This window comes from Saccopteryx bilineata, unplaced genomic scaffold, assembly GCF_036850765.1.
Source record: "Saccopteryx bilineata isolate mSacBil1 unplaced genomic scaffold, mSacBil1_pri_phased_curated manual_scaffold_29, whole genome shotgun sequence".
In the NCBI taxonomy this organism is placed as follows: domain Eukaryota; kingdom Metazoa; phylum Chordata; class Mammalia; order Chiroptera; family Emballonuridae; genus Saccopteryx; species Saccopteryx bilineata.
This window is the reverse complement of record NW_027095455.1, coordinates 340,453-360,850: the sequence shown is the minus strand read 5'-3', so window position 1 is coordinate 360,850 and position 20,398 is coordinate 340,453. Positions and strand designations below refer to the sequence as shown.

The following is a 20,398-nucleotide window of genomic DNA, read 5'->3' as shown; positions in this document are numbered from 1 at the left end:
CTGTGCTGTGCAGCACCAGATAAGACACGAAAATCTTTTTCCTATAAAGCAGAGAGACTATGTTTTGTTAAAATACCTTAATGTTTCATATTGTTTTGTTCAGGTATTTGATCAATAAACCAAACCATTTCAGCACTAAGAACCAAAAATGCGTCAACCACATATCAGTCCAGTGCTGATGTTACAGGACCCCTACGTTCCCTACTCTCACAGGACTAAGAGCTGCAGTGACAGGATACCCCACCTTCTCATGTGAGACCCTCCTCACCTTCACAAGAATGAGAGCGAACATCACAGTGGGGCTCACACCTGCCACCTTGTCATTTGGGAAATAGCTGCACTTAGATACATGGCCAGTGCCCCATAGGGTTTTTCTTAATGTAGTATTTTAATTATCATTCAATTAAAGTTATTTTATATTTCCAATTGTGATGCATTTGGGTGTTATTTAGAAAATGTCATTTATACCTTAAAACATAAGGAGCTCGTAGGTCCCTCTTATTAATATTTTTTAGGTTCATGGCCATGACAGCAAGACACACATTTTATATTCTTCCAAACTATGAAGCTTGTAGAAGGTTGCTTTCTGTTCCTCTGTGGTCTCTTTAAATATGTGTGAATGCGCTTCTCTGTCACTTGTGCACATGCCAGTTTCAGATGAGAACTTAAGTACCAGCATCTTAGTGTGAGACATGAAGACTGCAAGGAGCAGCTTGTTGACCCCTCATGTGTCCAATAGTTTTTGGGATTTCTAAACAAAAATAATCTGTCAGATGTGTCACATGTTCTCAAATTAGCTGCATGTTATTCATGTTTCCTGTGTAAATATAAGATTCTGGTCTGACCTGTGGTGTGGTGCAGTGGATGGAGCATTGATTTGGAATGCTGAGGTTGCCTGTTTAAAACTCGAGGCTTACTGGGTCAAGGCATATATGAGAGGCAAGTCCTCTGAGGTAATGCTTCTTGCTTCTTCTCTCTTTCTATCTCTATTGTTTTTTCTCTAAAATCAATCAATTTTTTTTTCCAAAATATCTTAGATTCTGTTATTCAGTTTTTGAAGTGCTCTATATACCCAATATAACTACACAGTCTTGTATTCTTGGGAATATCAGTTCACACTGAGCCTTTATTATACATTGACTATCCTTTGTTCGTCTTATTATTTAACTTGATTATCTGCCCAACTGCTAGAACTTTCAAAGTATAAGGACATATGTTTATTTTATCCCCCACAATGTTGATGAGCCAGGCATGTGACATGAATAGCTGGGGCATTAAGTCCTGGAAAGTCCTGCAGCTGAGATCATGGACATGTGTTGACTAAGGGTAAGCTTTATATCTGTTTCCTCTGTCAGTTACTTGGTTTATTTGGGGGAGGGGTTGTTAGAATGTGGTAGTGCCACTAGTGATGTGTCTCTATTCTACATTTACATTGGTAGTGAAATATATTTTGAAGCTCGCTGCTTGGACTTAGGGAGTCATGAGATGTCCTTTATGGAGTCCTGGCTGTGTTTGCATTGTGAGTATCAGGTTCAGCTCCTACATCTGTCATGCAGTAAGTGGGATCTGTCATTTGGCTTCATGTCTGAAGTTCAGTAATGAAGTCTTGGTTACAGATCAAAAGTCTGTTTCCAGGGTTTGTTGTTAAATCTGTATTCTGCTGTGCACCTGGGATCCCTTTGCATGTAGCCTCGTATCCTATTTACAGTGTGGGGCCTACGAGCAGCTCAGTTCTAGGGCATGATGTATGGACTCTGGTGTCCAAGGTGCAATGTCAGTTTTCACATTGGTGTTTCTTAGTCTCGGTTTGGTCTGTAGACTACCATTTGGTGTTTATTGTTGAGTCCCCTTTTTGGTTTGGGGGTTGATCCAGTGCTCAGTTTGAGTTGTCTTTGGTCCATGGGGCCCTGATTTGTCTAAGGACTCTGGTGTCTGTTCAGTAATGATTGTTGTGTTCATGTTGGCAGAAAGGTAGATGTGGATGGGGAAAGAGCGCCAAGTGAATAGGAGATTCTATTCTATATAACTTGGAATACATGCTCTATGGAGAAGACTCAAGTTTTCATTTAATCAAATATGATAGAAGGCTGCAATATTCGTAGGCTTTATTTTTTTTTTAATTTTAATTTTTTTATTTATTTTATTTATTGATTTTTAGAGAGGAGAGAGAGACAGAGAGGGAGGGAGAGAAGGGGGGAGGAGCTGGAAGCATTAACTCCCATATGTGCCTTGACCAGGCAAGCCCAGGGTTTTGAACTGGCGACCTCAGCATTTCCAGGTCAATGCTTTATCCACTGTGCCACCACAGGTCAGGCTATTCATAGGCTATTCATAGGCTTTATGACACATTAGAGAAATCCGTTGGGTTCTGAGATGTCCATCATTCCCTCATTTCTCTGGTTCAGGATTGGAAGGCAGTTCCTTAAGGCACTGCTGTCCAGGTGAGAGGGGGAGCAAGAGAAAAATGGTTCCAGTGTCAGAGAGGCACCTTGGGAGGCAGAAATGGGTGGTATATAGTGTGAGGTGCGGAATTAGATTGTTGATAATTAAAAATGGTAGTCTTTTTTAGGTGAAAAATAAAAACATGGTTCGAAGAGATATCTGGGTTTTATGTATTTTTTTCTTTCCTTTTTTTCCTGCCTTTCTGTTGAGAGTAATGCACTAGGCATGTTGCAAGTCTCTCACAATTTTTTCCGTTAGATTTTTACATTTTTTGCATTGATTTTAGAGAGAGAGTGAGGAGCACAAAATCATTTCTTGGTCACTTCTCTTAGGTGCTGAGACCTGTGACAAGACCCACAACCCTGGCACATAGGGAGGACACTCCATGCACTGAGCCATCTTGTCAGGGCACCGTAGATTTTTTAAAATTATTATTTTTCAATTGATAAAATTATTTTAGAATTTCAATTACAATGTATGTTACAGGTTATTTAAAATTGTATTTTATAAGTGTAAGTATAAAAACTTCCTGGTTTATCTGTTACTAATGATTTCAAGGTTAACTGTCATGAGAGGAGAAAACATGGGTTATGTAATTTCAAATCTTTGAAGTTTGTTGTCACTTCTTTTATAGAGCAATATGGTCCCTTTTAAATGTGTCCTCCATCTGTGTCTCTGTTTTTTGGTCACGTGCATTTTGGGAACAACACGTTGGTGGCGGGAGGAACAGGGGTGGGTACAGTGCATTATCTGTCAGTGGTTGTATTGCAGGAATCAAAAAAAAGACAAAAATGCCCAGACAACTAGATGAAGGAAGAAGGATTTATTTAGCTGGTGTAGCAGCGTGATCCCCAAAGAGGCAACCAAACACATGCTTTCCAAAGTTAGATTTCTTGCATCTTATATACCTTTTGCAGAATACAGTTTTTCCTGTAAGGGGTTCATGATCCCTTTGTCTCTGGAGGTATATGTCACTCCCATGAGTCCAGGATGGGAGGGTGAATTTAGGTGAAATCAGAGGATATGTGTTGGAATTTTTAATTAAGTTATGTAAACATTGTTTCTTAAAAGCTTTTTGAGAAAAGAAAAGGGGAAGAGGCTTTCAGATAAGTTCTATCTTCTTTGTTCTGTGTAACAAGTGGCCCCAGGCACCCTTTCAGAAAACTTTAGGACAGTCATGGGCAGTCCTTTGAGCTTGGTGTGTCAAAATTTGCCAAAAAACCGAGCATAACTCAGGTGGTGTGTCACTTCGAGAAAAATGGCCTACCTGGAAGTCCCAGAACTGGACGCTATGTGCCAGAGTTCTATTGTTTTGGCCTACAGACCTCCGGCACAGTGTCTACACTACAGCAAATGCTTTATACCCAGCTACTGCACCTGGCCGTTCAGGAGCCGAGGATAAAACGTCCTTCTTGGCATGTGGCCCCATGCTTCTCTTGTATACGGTAGCATGTCATCAGAGATGGCACTGACACGGGTGTCATAGGTTCGCCATCATGACTATAGGAAGTAGTTAATCTGGAACACTCTGACTCAGTTACCCCTGCAGGCTCCCTTCCATCGCGTGCTTCTTGTTTTTTCCTCCTCAGGGAAGAGGGGGCCTGCCCCTTTCCTTAGTTGATACATTTATCTGCTTATGTTAAGTAAATTTTTTATCTCTACTGATTTTTTTTGGGTAATGTATTGGTTCTGAAAAAGGTATTTTATATCTCTAAATGAGAGTTGGATGAAACTTATAGTTATGCCCTGGCCGGGAAGCTTAGTTACTTAGAGTGTCATTTTGATACAACAATGTCATAGGCTCAATCTTGTGAGGGGACATCTAAGGATTAATAAATGCATGAGAACATTCATATTGTCATATTTGGAGTTTAGCAGTTCTAACAGGTGTGAGTGCCATAGTATAGTAGTCTAAATTTGCCATTTCCTAATGATATATCAGGAAAAGCTTATTTTTATGAGGTTAGGTACTTGGTCTTGTCGAAATAAGAAACATTAAAACTGGGAGGTTTTAAGATGATCTGAACCAAAATGACTCCAAACATTTAAAGTGAAGATCTCCAATCCTGTAGACTGATAGTGTAACAATTTCCATTTTATTTATTTATTTATAAAATTCATTTTAGAGAGTGGAGATAGAAAGAGAGATGAGAGAAGGGGGAGAAGCAGGAGGCATCAACTTCCACCTATTCCTTGATCAGGTGAGTCCAGTCTTTTTGTTTATTTATTTTATTCAAGTTAGAGTGTGGAGAGAGAGAAGCAATTTTTTTGTAAGAGAGACAGAGGGACAGATAGTGACAGACAGGAAGGGAGTGAAATGAGAAGTATCAATTCTTTGTTGGGGTACCTTAGTTGTTCATTCATTGCTCTATCATATGTGCCTTGAACAGGAGGATACAGCAGTAGTGACCCCTTGCTAAAGCCAGCAACCTTGGGCTTCAAGCCAGTGACCATGGGGTCATGTCTATGATTCTATGCTCAAGCCTACAACCCCGCACTGAAGCTGGTTAGCCTGTGCTCAAGCCAGCGACCTTGGGGTTTTAAACGTGAGTCCTCTCCATCTCGTTCCAATACTCTTTGCACTGCACCACTGCCTAGTCAAACACCATTCCCATTTTATAGATCCAAAAACAGGCACAGAGAAGTTGAGAATCTAGCCTTAGGTAACACAGCTGGTGAGAGCAGAGCTGAGATTGAAAACCACTGTGGAATTATCTGGAATCCATGTGATGTACACCATGAGATTCTCACCCTGAAGGGACAGTGAGGGAAACCAGGTGCCCAGACTGAACCAGGCACAGGGACATGCACATATTTCTCCCTGATTTTCACCAATGAGACTACAGAGATCAGAGAAAACCAGGAAATGATCAAAAGAAAGCCAAGGGAGGGGGTGATGAGCCTACTCGGAGAGAAGGCTCCACTTCTTGGGAATCAAAGATCCCTTTCCCTAGTGGGACTGTCTCAAATCCCTCTCACTGGGCAGTAACCTTAGTAGATTGATTACAGAGTTCAATGTTTCCAGGGTTGAGTTTCTGTGTCTGACAGTGTAAGTTCTCTGTGGTCACCTGGGAATTCTCTGCTTCCAGTGATGGGGATGGGGGGTAATGAGGTAAGTGGGTGTCATAGTTTTATAAAGATATGATTTGTTAGAACAGGAGGCCAAGTGACCATAGAGAATATTGGTGTTGAAATTTTCATACAACTTAAGGAACTATGTATTTGTCGAGCTCATCTCTTGTCATGAAAGTGTAGAACTTGTTTAACTAACTAGTTACTTCTGTACTAATTACAGTCTTAGGAGGGTAAGTGGTCAGTATACGTCATCTGATGTCCCCTCAAAGCTGGGGTACGACCTGTGTGGTGGCTATGGCTGTGGAGATGCAAGTAAAATCCAATGACTCACTCACCCTTCTTGAAAAGACGGCTTCTCCCTGAGTGTGTCCTCTAGTGTTTGAGGAGAACTGATTTTCATGTAAATCCTAGCTCCCACTTCCTGCAAACATAGGGCTTTTCCCCTGAGTGTGTCCTCTGGTGTCTGAGGAGAGTTGACTTCTGTGAAAAGCCTCGCTCACACTCCCTGCAAACATAGGGCTTTTTTTGAGTGTGTTCTTTGGTGTCTGAGGAGAGTTGACTTTTGTGAAAAGCCTCGCTCACACTTATTGCAAACATAGGGCTTCTCCCCTGAATGTATCCTCTGGTGTGTGAGGAGAGTTGACTTCAGTGCAAAGCCTTGGTCACACTCCCTGCAAACATAGGGCTTCTCCCCTGAGTGTGTTCTCTGGTGTCTGAGGAGAGTTGACTTCTGTGAAAAGCATTGCTCACAGTTTCTGCAAACATAGGGTTTCTCCCCTGAGTGTGTTCTCTGGTGTCTGAGGAGAGATGACTTCAGTGAAAAGCTTAGCTCACATTCTCTGCAAACATAGGGCTTCTCCCCTGAGTGTGTTCTCTGGTGTGTGAGGAGATTCGACCTCTGTGAAAAGCCTCGCTCACACTCCCTGCAAACATAGGGCTTCTCCCCTGAGTGTGTTCTTTGGTGTCTGAGAAGAGATATCTTAATTGAAAAGCCTCGCTCGCACTCCCTGCAGACATAGGGCTTCTCCCCTGAGTGTGTTCTCTGGTGTCTGAGGAGATGTGACTTCTGTGAAAAGCCTCGCTCACACTCTCTGCAAACATAGGGCTTCTCCCCTGAGTGTGTTCTGTGGTGTGTAAGAAGATGTAACTTCTGTGAAAAGCCTCGCTGACACTCCCTGCAGACATAGGGCTTCTCCCCTGAGTGTGTTCTCTGGTGTGTGAGGAGAGATGATTTCAGTGAAAAGCATTGCTCACACTCTCTGCAAACATAGGGCTTCTTCCCTGAGTGTGTGCTCTGATGTCTGAGGACATATGACTTTTTTGTAAAGCCTTGCTCACACTGTTTGCAAACATAAGTTTTTGCCCCTGAGTGTGTCCTCTGGAGTCTGAAGAGATGTGACCCATCATCAAAGCCTTGCCCACACTCTCCATACTTGACAGCTATAATTCTTGACATTCTTACTCTCATAGACAGTTTTTCTGTGTCTACTGAATTCACTTCTTGGCCTTTGCTTGGCCTTTCCTGTAGCATTCTCTCTTGCTCACTAGAGCTTCCCAGGTGTCCTTTGGAAGGTTTGAAAAAAGCCCTTGAAATCTTCCTTGGCCTGTTCCTTTTAAGCAAATATTTGGATGTTTCTTTGACCATTTGACCTTCAGCTTTGTCATCCCAGTTGTGAGTATCAGTATGTTGCTGCTGCTGATTTAGATCCTCTAGGCAGGGATCCTCTGATTGGAGGTATTTTCTTGCAAATGTTCCTGGGCGAATATGAGAGGGGTGATTGCGTCCCACATGTTGGCTTAGTGATTTCTGACTGGAGAAGGCCAGAGAGCAGAAGAGACATGGGTGTATCTCTGGCTGTGGTTCTGCTGAAAGAGAAAATTTTGGTCAGGACAGATGTTGACATGCTGCCTGGGTCATATGTTTTGCTAAGACCTGTCCCACAAGTCATTCTTATGGGGTTGACAGTGTAATCTCTGTCTTCCAGAAAGTATTTCTTTACAGTCTGTTTTCTCTTTTCATTTTTATGTACTGTGTCTTCTTTAAAAATCCAGAAAGCCCACATCAATGGTCCTTTTTATGCATTGCCAGATGAAGGACTGTCAAGTAACACCAGGGTCGGTTTCAGTTCTTGTATGGGTGGAGCAATGCTGACCTTTCCTATATACATGTAGCTTTTAACACAGTTATTTAGAAAGACCACTGGCCCCAACTAAGAATTTCTTCCCTTAAAGTTTCCCACAGATGACAAACTAAAAATATGTTCTTCCTCAAGCTTCACATAAAATATTTATTCTTGATTTTATTCAGTGTCAGCCCATTTCATATACAATAGGAAATCTTTTTCACAATATTTTTCTAACAATACTTTTTAAAAATTGATTGATTTTAGAGAGACAAAAAGAGGAAGAGTTAGAAGAAGAGGAGGAAGAGGAGAAAAAAGAAGAAGAAAGAGAGAGAGAGAGAGAGAAAGGCATTTATTCATTGTTCTACCTAGACATGCAGTCATTGGTCATTTCTCATATATGCTCTGACCTGGCTCAACCTTGGTATTACAGGATGGTATTCTAACCAACTGAGCTAACCAGCCAGGGTCACCAATAATACTTCTTACATTGCTGACTCCCACCCCATCCAGCTAATCCATAATCCTCTCTCACTAGGAGATAAAGTAATCTCTGAGAGGATTCCCCACTGAATTTTTGTATTCTCCAAAAATTAACAAAGCAAAACTAGAGAATAAGCCCCCCTATAGCCGAGAACAGCACCATTATCCCACCTCACTCAGAAAGGTCCCCAGTGTCTCAGCTTGGATCACAGCACTGCATTCCAGGCTTCTGGGCATCTATTGAACCTCTGTTACCCTATATGCTTTCAGGAGTGGCCCTCAGAAAACAGGCCCATGCCAGTTTTCCCAGTGGAAAAAGTGTTGGCCCAGCATGTGCACAACACAGGTTAGATCCCTGGTCAGGGCACACATGAAAAGAGACTATCTGCTTCTGTTCTCCTCCCTCTCCTCCTTCTCTCTCTCTTCCCCTCCCACAGCCAGTGGATTGATTGGTTCCAGCATCAGCCCAATAGCTTAGTTGGTTCAAGTGTTGACCTCAGGCACTGAGGATTGCTCAGCTAATCTGAGCATGGACCCCAGACTTGGGTTGCTGGGTGGATCCTAGTAGGGGCACATGAAGGAAAATGTCTATCTCCCATCCTCTCACTGAAAAAAATTAAATCAAAAGTACAAATATAAAGATGTTTTCTAAGAATTAAAGGCATTTTAAATGAATCCTGAATATCTGAAGCATCTGATTTGAAATCTTATTTAGAGTGTACCATGAAAATTTCTAAGAAGAGTTCCCTCTTTTTTTTCCATTTTGAAGAACAGTTGTGCCCACCTCTAGCTGCTGCGAGCTCTCTCTTCCGCTTGCTGCCACACTTGATGCCCAGCATCTGGCCATACTCATCACCGTACCAGACTAGCAGCTCACAGTCTGGCTTGATGACCTGGCAGGTTCGGTAGAAAATCTGCCTGCGATACTGAATGGCCACCAGGTTCTGCTCTTCATCATCACGGGCACAGTTCACATACCTGGGATTGAGGCAGATGAAAGAGAAGCAACCCACAGGCAATGAGTTCCTACTACCTCTTAGATCAATGTCCATCTCTGCACCTGACACTCAAACTCCTATATCACCCACTCCAACTGTGCTCCCAAAGAACCTTCTGTTCAATGTCTGAGCCTGTCACAATGTCATATGACTTCCTATCTACAGGTCCTGCTTATGGTGCTCATCCTTTCTAATACCACTTTCCAAAGCTAATTCCAGATGTAACCTCCACCCTGATTGGTCGTAAACCCCAGTGACCTCTAGCTTTTCCAAACTAACTCAGGTTGTTTTATATCACATAACTTGCTACTTGATGTTGAACTCTGTGTCTAGATTAGTTCACATCATTCAATACTCAGCCCAAGGCAATCTTTTCTTGAGAGGCCTTTCTCCATTCTCCTCACATTTTATTTAGGCAGCATTTGATGCCTCACCCAAGTTCCCACATAAAACTGGAGGTCTCCCTGCACCACCAAAGTGAGAAATGAAGAGACAGACAAGCTCCCCCATGCGCTCGAGGGTGATCCACCTGGCATGCCCTCCAGGGGGTGATGTTCTGCCCATCTGGGGTGTTGCTGCACTGCAACCAGAGCCATTCTAGTGCCTGAGGCAGAAGCCATGGAGCCATTTTTAGTGCTGGGGCCAACTTTGCTTCAGTAGAGCCTTGGCTGTGGGAGGGCAAGAGAGAGATAGAGATAAAGGAGTTGGGGAAGGACAAAGAAGCAAATGAGTGATTCTCTGTGCTCTGGCAGGGAATCACATCCTGGACTTCCACAGTCAGGCTGATGCTCTACCGCTGAGCCAACTGTTTTGGACTTGGAGGTTTCTTTGTCTTAGCAAAATCATAAAGAACAATAATACCTTATTCACATTTTGTGGCCTCTGATAAAAGATCCCCTCATGGAAGTGGCCAATGATCATTTCTCTGCAGGCTTCAGAACTCAGGTCTAGTTAGAAGTGAGACTGGGAGATGACATCACATTTATGGCGCGGTAGGAAGCAATACTGAAAATCTCCCCATAAACTCAACAAGTACTTCAACCAGAAACAGAAAAACCTATCCTTGGAGTCTTCAGATGCTTCACAACACACCCGAAGGTAGGATCGAGCGAAAGATTGGCTAAATATATGGTCAAACTCCGGGGGAAATAAGGAGTAAGAAATGCTCCGCCTTCCTCTCTAATCCAAACAGGATGGCTTTCACTGAGAACTGAGAAGATAGAAACTAAGGCGGGCATACAGATTGAATAGTTCCAGGCTGCGGTACAAACAGCCAAACCAGGCTGTGGCACGGAGATCCAAGCCATGTAAAAACCTGGGCAATTCAAGCTAACACGCGTGCGCCAAACCCAGACAAAGAAAGACAAGTGGGGCAGCCATTTTCCGCATCTCCTGGTTGGTGTGGTTAGTGGGCAAGAGATTCCTACGAACACTTCAGGGGTGGGCGCCGCCCGTGCTAACCCACAGAGAAGCAAAGTCAGAGGCCTCTGTGTGGGCAAAAAGCAGCATCTCCTAGGAGCCCCAGCGCCCTGAGGGGACCGGGCACGGGGAGGGAGCTGGAGCCAACTCCAACAGCGGAACTTTTCTGTGCGGGAGGAGGGCTTTCGCGGAGCGAGAGGCGTCCCGCGTGAGCCTCATAATCTGGTCAGTGCGCACGCACGCAGAGTGGGCAAGAGATTCCTCCGAACTCCTCAGGGGTGGGCGCCCGTGTTTTCCCTCAGAGGAGCAGAGTCAGAGGCCCGTGAGCGGGCCAGGAGCGGAAGCCCCAGCACCCTGGGAAAGCTGCACGGGGACAGAGCGAAAGCCAATTCCAACCCAGTAACTTTTCCGTGTGGGGAGAGGGCTTTCTCGGAGTGAGAGGCATCCCGGACGCCTGAGCCTCATAATCTGGTCAGTGCGCACGCAGGAAGAGTGGACAGGAGATTCCTCCGAACTCCTCAGGGGTGGGCGCCCGTGTTTTCCCTCAGAGGAGCAGAGTCAGAGGCCTGTGAGCGGGCCAGGAGCGGAAGCCCCAGCGCCCTGGGAAAGCCGCACGGGGACAGAGCGAAAGCCATTCCAACCCAGTAACTTTTCCGTGTGGGCAGAGGGCTTTCTTGGAGTGAGAGGCGTCCCGGATGCCTGAGCCTCATAATCTGGTCAGTGCACACGCAGGAAGAGTGGACAGGAGATTCCTCCGAACTCCTCAGGGGTGGGCACCCGTGTTTTTCACACAGAGGAGCAGGTCTGTGAGCGGGCCAGGAGTGGAATCTCAGGCAGCCCTAGCCCCTTGGGAAAGCCGCACGAGGATAGAGCGAAAGCCAATTCCAAAGCTCGATCTTTTCCGTGTGGGTAGGGATTTCACTCGAAGTGTGACCTGTCTGGTCTGACATCCTGGTGGGTGCGCACGGAGAGTGGGCTAGAGATTCCTCCAAACGCCTCAGGAGTGGGCACTCGAGTTATCCCACAGAGGGGCAGAGCCAGAGGTCTTTGAGTGAGAGGAAGCCATGCCTGATTATGCTGGCAGGTCTGACTGACTGAGCCTTACTCAGAGCCCTGTGCTGAGTGGGAATAGAGTGGGGAGTTGCCAGCTCTTTGAGACTCTTACTATCCAGGCAGAGGCAACAGCAACCCCATAGCTGGATTATCAGGCTTCTAATTGTGGAAGGAAAGACTAGGAGAGAGGCTCCAGGAACACTCTCACAGTGAGAGATCCTCTCACTGTTGGAGCCTATAAACACTAATGAACCTCGACTGCCAACGAGACTGAAGCCCAATACATGACATCGCCATAGAGAATTATCAACTGCAAACCTCTTCCAGAGCGTGCCACAGGGGCAGAACCCGGGGTACAAAGTCACCGACCAGAAAGACAGAAAAGAAAAAGCAAGACAACAACCTCTCAAAATCAAGAATAATCTGCAGATTTTATAACCTATCCCATTTTATTATATTTGTTCATCTGTGTCTCTTTTCTTCATTCTTGATTTTTTTTTCTACTCCAATTTGGTCATTTAATTCTCTCTCAGTCTTACTCTCGCCTCTCTTTGAACTACACTACCCATAAGTGTTACATCTCCCATTATCTTTTCTTTCCTCCTCCTTTCTCTCTTTGAGGGTTGCAATCCAAAACCCCTAACTCTCTCTTTCTCTCTCCTCCTTTTTCTTTTTTCTTCTTTAAGTGGTTCCATCTTTTCTCTCTCTCTCTCTCTCTCTCTCTCTCTCTCTCTTTTCTCCCTCTATATTAGTCTCTTCCTGTCTCCTTTACGTCTTCTCTCATTCAAACTTCAATAACGAACAAATTATCTTATCTGGGACTCAAACTTAAGTTTGTGGCATTTTGGAGGGTTTTTACTTCACCTTTTTAACACATTAGCAGTGCTCCCATCCCTGGCTCTCCATTTTATCTAGTTCTTGTTCCACTAAATACAATAGTAATTTTTTAATTTTCCACCCCTTTTTCCTGTTTCCCTCTTATTCCTCTCATCATAACTCTGAGTCAGACAACACCTAAAAGCAAAACATTTTATTCTTGACCCAAATTTTTTCCTAATTTGCTTTTTGTGGGTCTATACTGCTCCCCCCTTTTTTATTTATAAATATTTTTTTCTTTTATTTTTTTTCTTTTTGTTTTTCTTTTTCCTTTACCCCTATATTCTCCCCAATTCAGGCCCTCCACTACAGGTATTGTTTGTTCTATATAATACAATATAATTCACAGTTCATCACAAGATTTTCCAAAAAAGAGGGGAGAGGAGAGGAGAGGAAAAAAGGAGGGGAAGGAATTATTCCCTTTTTTTCCTCAAATTTTTATCTTATTTTATTTTTCTTTATTTAATGATTAATTTTTAAAAAAAAACGCGCAATTTTTATTTTTATTTTTTTATCCTTTTATTCCTTATAAAATTTCATTAATACTATCAAGAAAACCACCCTCAGATGCCATTAAAGAAGAGAAAATCTAATATCATGGATACAAAAGATAGAGAGGTAACACAGAGAGATGAGGAAAAATCTATGGAGAAAAAATTTAAGATATTGGAAACCTTGGAGTTAAACGACAGAGAATTTAAAATAGAAATTCTAAAAATACTCAGAGATATACAAGAAAACACAGAAAGGCAACTTAGGGAGCTCAGAAAACAACTCGATGAACACAAAGAGTATATCTCCAAGGAAATTGAAACTATAAAAACAAATCAAACAGAGATGAAAAACTCAATTCATGAGCTGAAAAATGAGGTAACAAGCTTAGCTAATAGAACAGGCCAGATAGAAGAGAGGATCAGCGAAATAGAAGACAAGCAACTTGAGGCTCAACAAAGAGAAGAAGAAAGAGATTCAAAAATTAAAAAAAATGAAATAGCCCTGCAGGAATTATCTGACTCCATCAAAAAGAATAACATAAGAATAATAGGTATATCAGAGGGAGAAGAGAGAGAAAATGGAATGGAGAACATACTCAAGCAAATAATAGATGAGAACTTCCCAAGCCTCTGGAAAGAACTACAACCTCAAATTCTAGAAGCAAACAGAACTCCAAGTTTTCTTAACCCCAACAAACCTACTTCAAGGCACATCGTAATAAAATTGGCACAAACCAACTGCAAAGAAAAAATTCTCAAGGCAGCCAGGGAAAAGAAGAATACAACATATAAAGGAAGGCCCATTAGATTATCATCAGATTTCTCAACAGAAACTCTACAAGCTAGAAGAGAGTGGACCCCAATATTTAAAGTCTTGAAAGAGAGGAACTTTCAGCCACGAATACTATACCCATCAAAGCTAACCTTCAAATATGAAGGAGAAATAAAAACATTCACAGATACAGAAAAGATGAGAGAATTTATCACCAGAAAACCCCCACTCCGGGAAATAGTAAAGGGGGTTCTCCAATCAGATACAAAGAATAAAAAAACAACAACAACAAAGCCAGAAGTAAAAGCTCCAAGAAGAACATAACAAAACCAACTTTAAACTGTGACAACAATAAGAAAGGGGGGGAGAGGATGAAGATTAACAGTAGCAAAGGGCGATGGAGGGCAAAAGTACTCACAAAATAGTGCACTACAATGAACAGGGTAGGAACCCTTTTCATTACTTAATGGTAACCACCATTGAAAAAACCACCACAGAAGCACATGATTTAAAAAAGATAGCAACAGAGGAAAGATGTATGGAACACAACCAAATAAAAACAAAAGATAGAAAAACAAAAGAGAAGAATCAAACAAGGCACAAAACTAACAGAAAGCAATCTATAAAATGGCAATGAGGAACTCACAAGTGTCAATAATTACACTAAATGTAAACGGATTAAACTCACCAATAAAAAGGCACAGAGTAGCCGAATGGATCAAAAAAGAAAATCCAACTGTATGCTGCCTACAAGAAACTCATCTAAGTAACAAGGATAAAAACAAACTCAAAGTGAAAGGCTGGAAAACAATACTCCAAGCAAATAACATCCAAAAAAAAGCAGGTGTAGCAATACTCATATCGTATAATGCTGACTACAAGACAGGAAAAGTACTCAGAGACAAAAATGGCCATTTCATAATGGCTAAGGGGACACTGAATCAAGAAGACATAACAATTCTTAATATATATGCACCAAACCAAGGAGCACCAAAATATATAAGACAGCTACTTATTGACCTTAAAACAAAAACTAACAAAAATACAATCATACTTGGAGACCTCAATACACCGCTGACGGCTCTAGATCGGTCATCCAAACAGAGAATCAACAAAGACATAGTGGCCTTAAACAAAACAATAGAGCACCTGGATATGATAGACATCTACAGGACATTTCATCCCAAAGTGACTGAGTATACATTTTTCTCCAGTGTACATGGATCATTCTCAAGAATTGACCATATGTTGGGCCACAAAAACAACATCAGCAAATTCAGAAAAATTGAAGTTGTACCAAGCATATTTTCTGATCATCAAGCCTTGAAACTAGAATTCAACAGCAAAAAAGAGGGAAAAAATCCCACAAAAATGTGGAAACTAAACAACATACTTTTAAAGAATGAATGGGTCAAAGAAGAAATAAGTGCAGAGATCAAAAGATATATACAGACAAATGAAAATGACAATACGACATATCAGAATCTATGGGATGCAGCAAAAGCAGTGATAAGAGGGAAGTTCATATCATTTCAGGCATATATGAACAAACAAGAGAGAGCCCAAGTGAACCACTTAACTTCCCACCTTAAGGAACTAGAAAAAGAAGAACAAAGACAACCCAAAACCAGGCGAAGAAAGGAGATAATAAAAATCAGAGCAGAAATAAATGAAATAGAGAACAGAAAAACTATAGAAAAAATTAATAGAACAAGGAGCTGGTTCTTTGAAAAAATCAACAAAATTGACAAACCCTTGGCAAGACTTACCAAGGAAAAAAGAGAAAGAACTCATATAAACAAAATCCAAAATGAAAGAGGAGAAATCACCATGGACATCGTAGATATACAAAGAATTATTGTCGAATACTATGAAAAACTTTATGCCACTAAATTCAACAACCTAGAAGAAATGGATAAATTCCTAGAACAATACAACCTTCCTAGACTGAGTCAAGGAGAAGCAGAAAGCCTAAACAGACCTATTAGTAGAGAAGAAACAGAAAAAACCATTAAAAACCTCCCCAAAAATAAAAGTCCAGGCCCAGACGGCTATACCAGCGAATTTTATCAAACCTTCAAAGAAGACTTGGTTCCTATTCTACAGAAAGTCTTCCAAAAAATTGAAGAAGAAGCAATACTTCCAAACACATTTTATGAGGCAAACATAACCCTTATACCAAAACCAGGCAAGGATGGCACAAAAAAAGAAAACTACAGACCAATATCTCTAATGAATACAGATGCTAAAATACTAAACAAAATACTAGCAAATCGAATACAACAACATATTAAAAAAATAATACATCATGATCAAGTGGGATTCATCCCAGAATCTCAAGGATGGTTCAACATACGTAAAACGGTTAACGTAATACACCATATCAACAAAACAAAGAACAAGAACCACATGATATTATCAATAGATGCAGAAAAGGCTTTTGATAAAATACAACACAATTTTATGTTTAAGACTCTCAACAAAATGGGTATAGAAGGAAAATATCTCAACATGATAAAGGCCATATATGATAAACCATCAGCTAACATCATACTAAATGGCACAAAACTGAAGGCTTTCCCCCTTAAATCAGGAACAAGACAGGGTTGTCCACTCTCTCCACTCTTATTTAATGTGGTACTAGAGGTTCTTGCCACAGCAATCAGACAAGACAAAGAAATAAAAGGCATCCATATCGGAAAAGAAGAAGTAAAGGTATCACTTTTTGCAGATGATATGATCCTATACATTGAAAACCCCAAAGAATCCACAAAAAGACTTCTAGAAAAAATAAGCCAATACAGTAAGGTCGCAGGATACAAAATTAACATACAGAAGTCAATAGCCTTTCTATATGCGAACAATGAAACATTTGAGAATGAGCTCAAAAGCATAATCCCCTTCACGATTGCAACAAAAAAAATAAAATACCTAGGAATAAACATAACAAAGAATGTAAAGGACTTATACAATGAAAACTATAAACCATTGTTAAGGGAAATCAAAAAAGACATTATGAGATGGAAGAATTTTCCTTGTTCTTGGTTAGGTAGAATAAATATAATCAAGATGGCCATATTACCCAAAGCTATATACAAATTTAATGCAATTCCCATCAAAATTCCAATGACATTTTTTAAAGAAATGGAGCAAAAAATAATCAGATTTATATGGAACTATAAAAAGCCCCGAATAGCCAAAGCAATTCTAAAGAAAAGGAATGAAGCTGGGAGCATTACAATACCTGACTTCAAACTCTATTATAGGGCCACGACAATCAAAACAACATGGTATTGGCAGAAAAATAGACACTCAGACCAATGGAACAGAATAGAAAGTCCAGAAATAAAACCACATATATATAGTCAAATAATTTTTGATAAAGGGGCCAACAACACTCAATGGAGAAAAGAAAGCCTCTTCAACAAATGGTGCTGGGAAAACTGGAAAGCCACATGCAAAAGAATGAAGCTGGACTACAGTTTGTCCCCCTGTACTAAAATTAACTCAAAATGGATCAAAGATCTAAACATAAGACCTGAAACAATAAAGTACATAGAAGAAGACATAGGTACCAAACTCATGGACCTGGGCTTTAAAGAGCATTTTATGAATTTGACTCCACAGGCAAGAGAAGTGAAACAGAAATTAATGAATGGGACTACATCAGACTAAGAAGTTTTTGTTCAGCAAGAGAAATTGATAAGATAAACAGACAGCCAACTAATTGGGAAATGATATTTTTAAACACCTGCTCAGATAAGGGCCTAATATCCAAAATATACAAAGAACTCATAAAACTCAACGACAAACAAACAAACAATCCAATAAAAAAATGGGAAGAGGACATGAACAGACACTTCTCCCAGGAAGAAATACAAATGGCCAACAGATATATGAAAAGATGCTCATCTTCTTTAGTTATTAGAGAAATGCAAATCAAAACGGCAATGAGATACCACCTCACACCTGTTCGATTAGCTATTATTAGCAAGACAGGTAATAACAAATGTTGGAGAGGCTGTGGAGAAAAAGGAACCCTCATCCACTGTTGGTGGGAATGTAAAGTAGTACAACCATTATGGAAGAAAGTATGGTGGTTCCTCAAAAAACTGAAAATAGAACTACCTTATGACCCAGCAATCCCTCTACTGTGTATATACCCCCAAAACTCAGAAACATTGACTTGTAAAGACACATGCAGCCCCATGTTCATTGCAGCATTGTTCACAGTGGCCAGGACATGGAAACAACCAAAAAGCCCATCAATAGATGACTGGATAAAGAAGATGTGGCACATATACACTATGGAATACTACTCAGCCATAGGAAATGATGACATCGGATCATTTATAGCAAAATGGTGGGATCTTGACAACATTATATGGAGTGAAATAAGTAAATCAGAAAAAACCAGGAACTGCATTTTTCCATACGTAGATGGGACATAAAAGTGAGACCAAGAGACATTGACAAGAGTGTGGTGGTTACGGGGGGAGAGTGGAGAAGGAGAGGGAAGGGGGAGGGGGAGGGGCACAAAGAGAACTAGATAGAGGGTGACAGGACAATCTGACTTTGGGTGATGGGTATGCAACATAATTGAACTTTAAGATAACCTGGACATATTACCTTTGAATATATGTATCTTGATTTACTGATGTCACCCCATTAAAAATAAATACAATAAAAAAAAAGAAATACAAAAAAAAAAAAAAAGAAGTGAGACTGGGATCATTTGCTGGCCTCACAGTGTTAGGCTATTCTGGGTTAGGTATCCTGGCACTGTGCACTTCTCAAAAATAGAAAAATTATACTTAAACATTTTCAAAATCAATTGTTTCACTCTGTTTGCAATATGTCCTCCATAAGATGATGGGTTATATGATCTGCTTAAGGAATGCATACCTTCCTCCAAACTGGGTTATAGTAAAGGCTTGCTTAAATAATGTTGATTAGCTCAATTAAAGTGTAATCCAGGCCCTCAAAATTTGTTCTCCAGTGCCTAAATGTCTAGATTTGTAGAGATTTATATTTTGAGGACATATGCTATATTTTTATCTCCTATTTTCATCTAAATACTTCTTTCCTTGAAAGAGCACTGAATGGAGATAAAAGAGGAACAGAGGATTGAGGGAGACCACTGAGGGAGGCATGATGAGAAGGAAAGATGTATGCGTCTGAGAGGGATAATTGTTTTTCGTGAATCTCAGAAACTTCTTGGCCTTACCTCATCCAGTTGGCCAAGGATTCATCCTTCCCATCCACATACTCATGGCAGTTTCTCTCTTTGTTGATCTGCATTTCAGGAAGAAAATATAAAGAGTTATTTTGGATGAGAAGGTAATAAAAGAATTATTTTACCCTACTGTCAACTAAAGTCTTTCAGCTTGCATGCACTGCCACTTGGGAGCACCTGATATTTTTTTTACTCATCACATCTGAGTTGACGTCTACTCAGGGATGGGAGGAGGCATTCTTTTGTGTCTGTACCACTTCGCTCTCACTTAACCTGTGATAGTTATCAGGAGTTCCATAGTGTGCAAAGTCCTCTGAATGCAAAACTAACCATATTGTCTCCATCCATGTCCTAGTATGTAGAAGGGCAGGTCCCACCAACCCATGAAAGTGATGTGGGAAGTTACAAGACGGAGAAAGAGGTAAATACTTCTCACCAGCCAAGAGTATCCATTTTTGCCTGCCTCTTCATCTTCTGTGATCTGGCCCACATAAGGGCCAAAGTGCAGACCCACTGGCAGGGCACATGCCTCATTCCACACTCCAAGCACAGCTTCATGGATGCCCAATGGTCTGATTCTCAACCCAGGAGGCAGAGTGAGGGCTGCAGTGTTCGGATGCCCCTTATCCACTGCACTGTCTTTTACAAATATTAGGGGCCCATGCACGTCACAACTGTCAATGAAGAAGTTCTGACACTTCTCACAATCTGGGGGTGAGAGCAACAGGGATTAGGGAAGGTGTAGTGCATGTTCCTGGACACAAAGAGCATCAGAGTGAGCCCAGGAACTCATATCATTGAGCCTCAGTTGTGTAGTGCACGTCCCTAGGTGAACAGAATTCTCTAAGGGCCATATGACCAGATGAAATTATTGTATTAAAAGATAACATGCTTTGTGAGGGTCACTTACAGAGGTAGTCATCATCCTGGGGCTCGCTGACCTCTTGGTACACATGGCCTTTTCTTTCTCGTAGGCTATACATCTTTACTTCAGTCTCCTTTCTCCTGAGTTCTAAGTTGGAGAAGAGTGAGTTTGGTGGAGTCTGGAGTGTTAGTCTCTATTTTGTCCAAAAACTCACAATCTCCTCCCATTAAATTATCACCTGTTCTTCTATATTCTCTATATTTTCCTTTGTCAACTAAGGAATAAGGCTCTATAATAATAAGCCTCTACACTGACTGTAGTCAATGGCCAATACAATATTTGTTTGTACATCTTCCCATTATGGGGTTTAACTTTCTAACTTTTAGTTATTCATTAAGGGCACAGTATATGTAAGGCATTTAGGAAAGGCCTGCCTATAGAACACGAACAGTATACGGTTGCTATTATCAGAGATGTTTTTATTGGACTTGTATCTGTCAGTTATTTTACATTGAATTTAAGCCCTAGCCAGTGGCTCAGTGGATAGAGTGTTGGCCCAGTG

The 20,398-nt window shown here is 41.2% G+C and overlaps 1 pseudogene; it reads right to left on the bottom strand.

Moving 5' to 3' along the window:
* Positions 1 to 5,913: 5,913 nt before the first annotated feature.
* On the bottom strand, positions 5,914 to 19,983 carry LOC136318306 (histone-lysine N-methyltransferase PRDM9-like; annotated as a pseudogene).
* Positions 19,984 to 20,398: the final 415 nt, after the last annotated feature.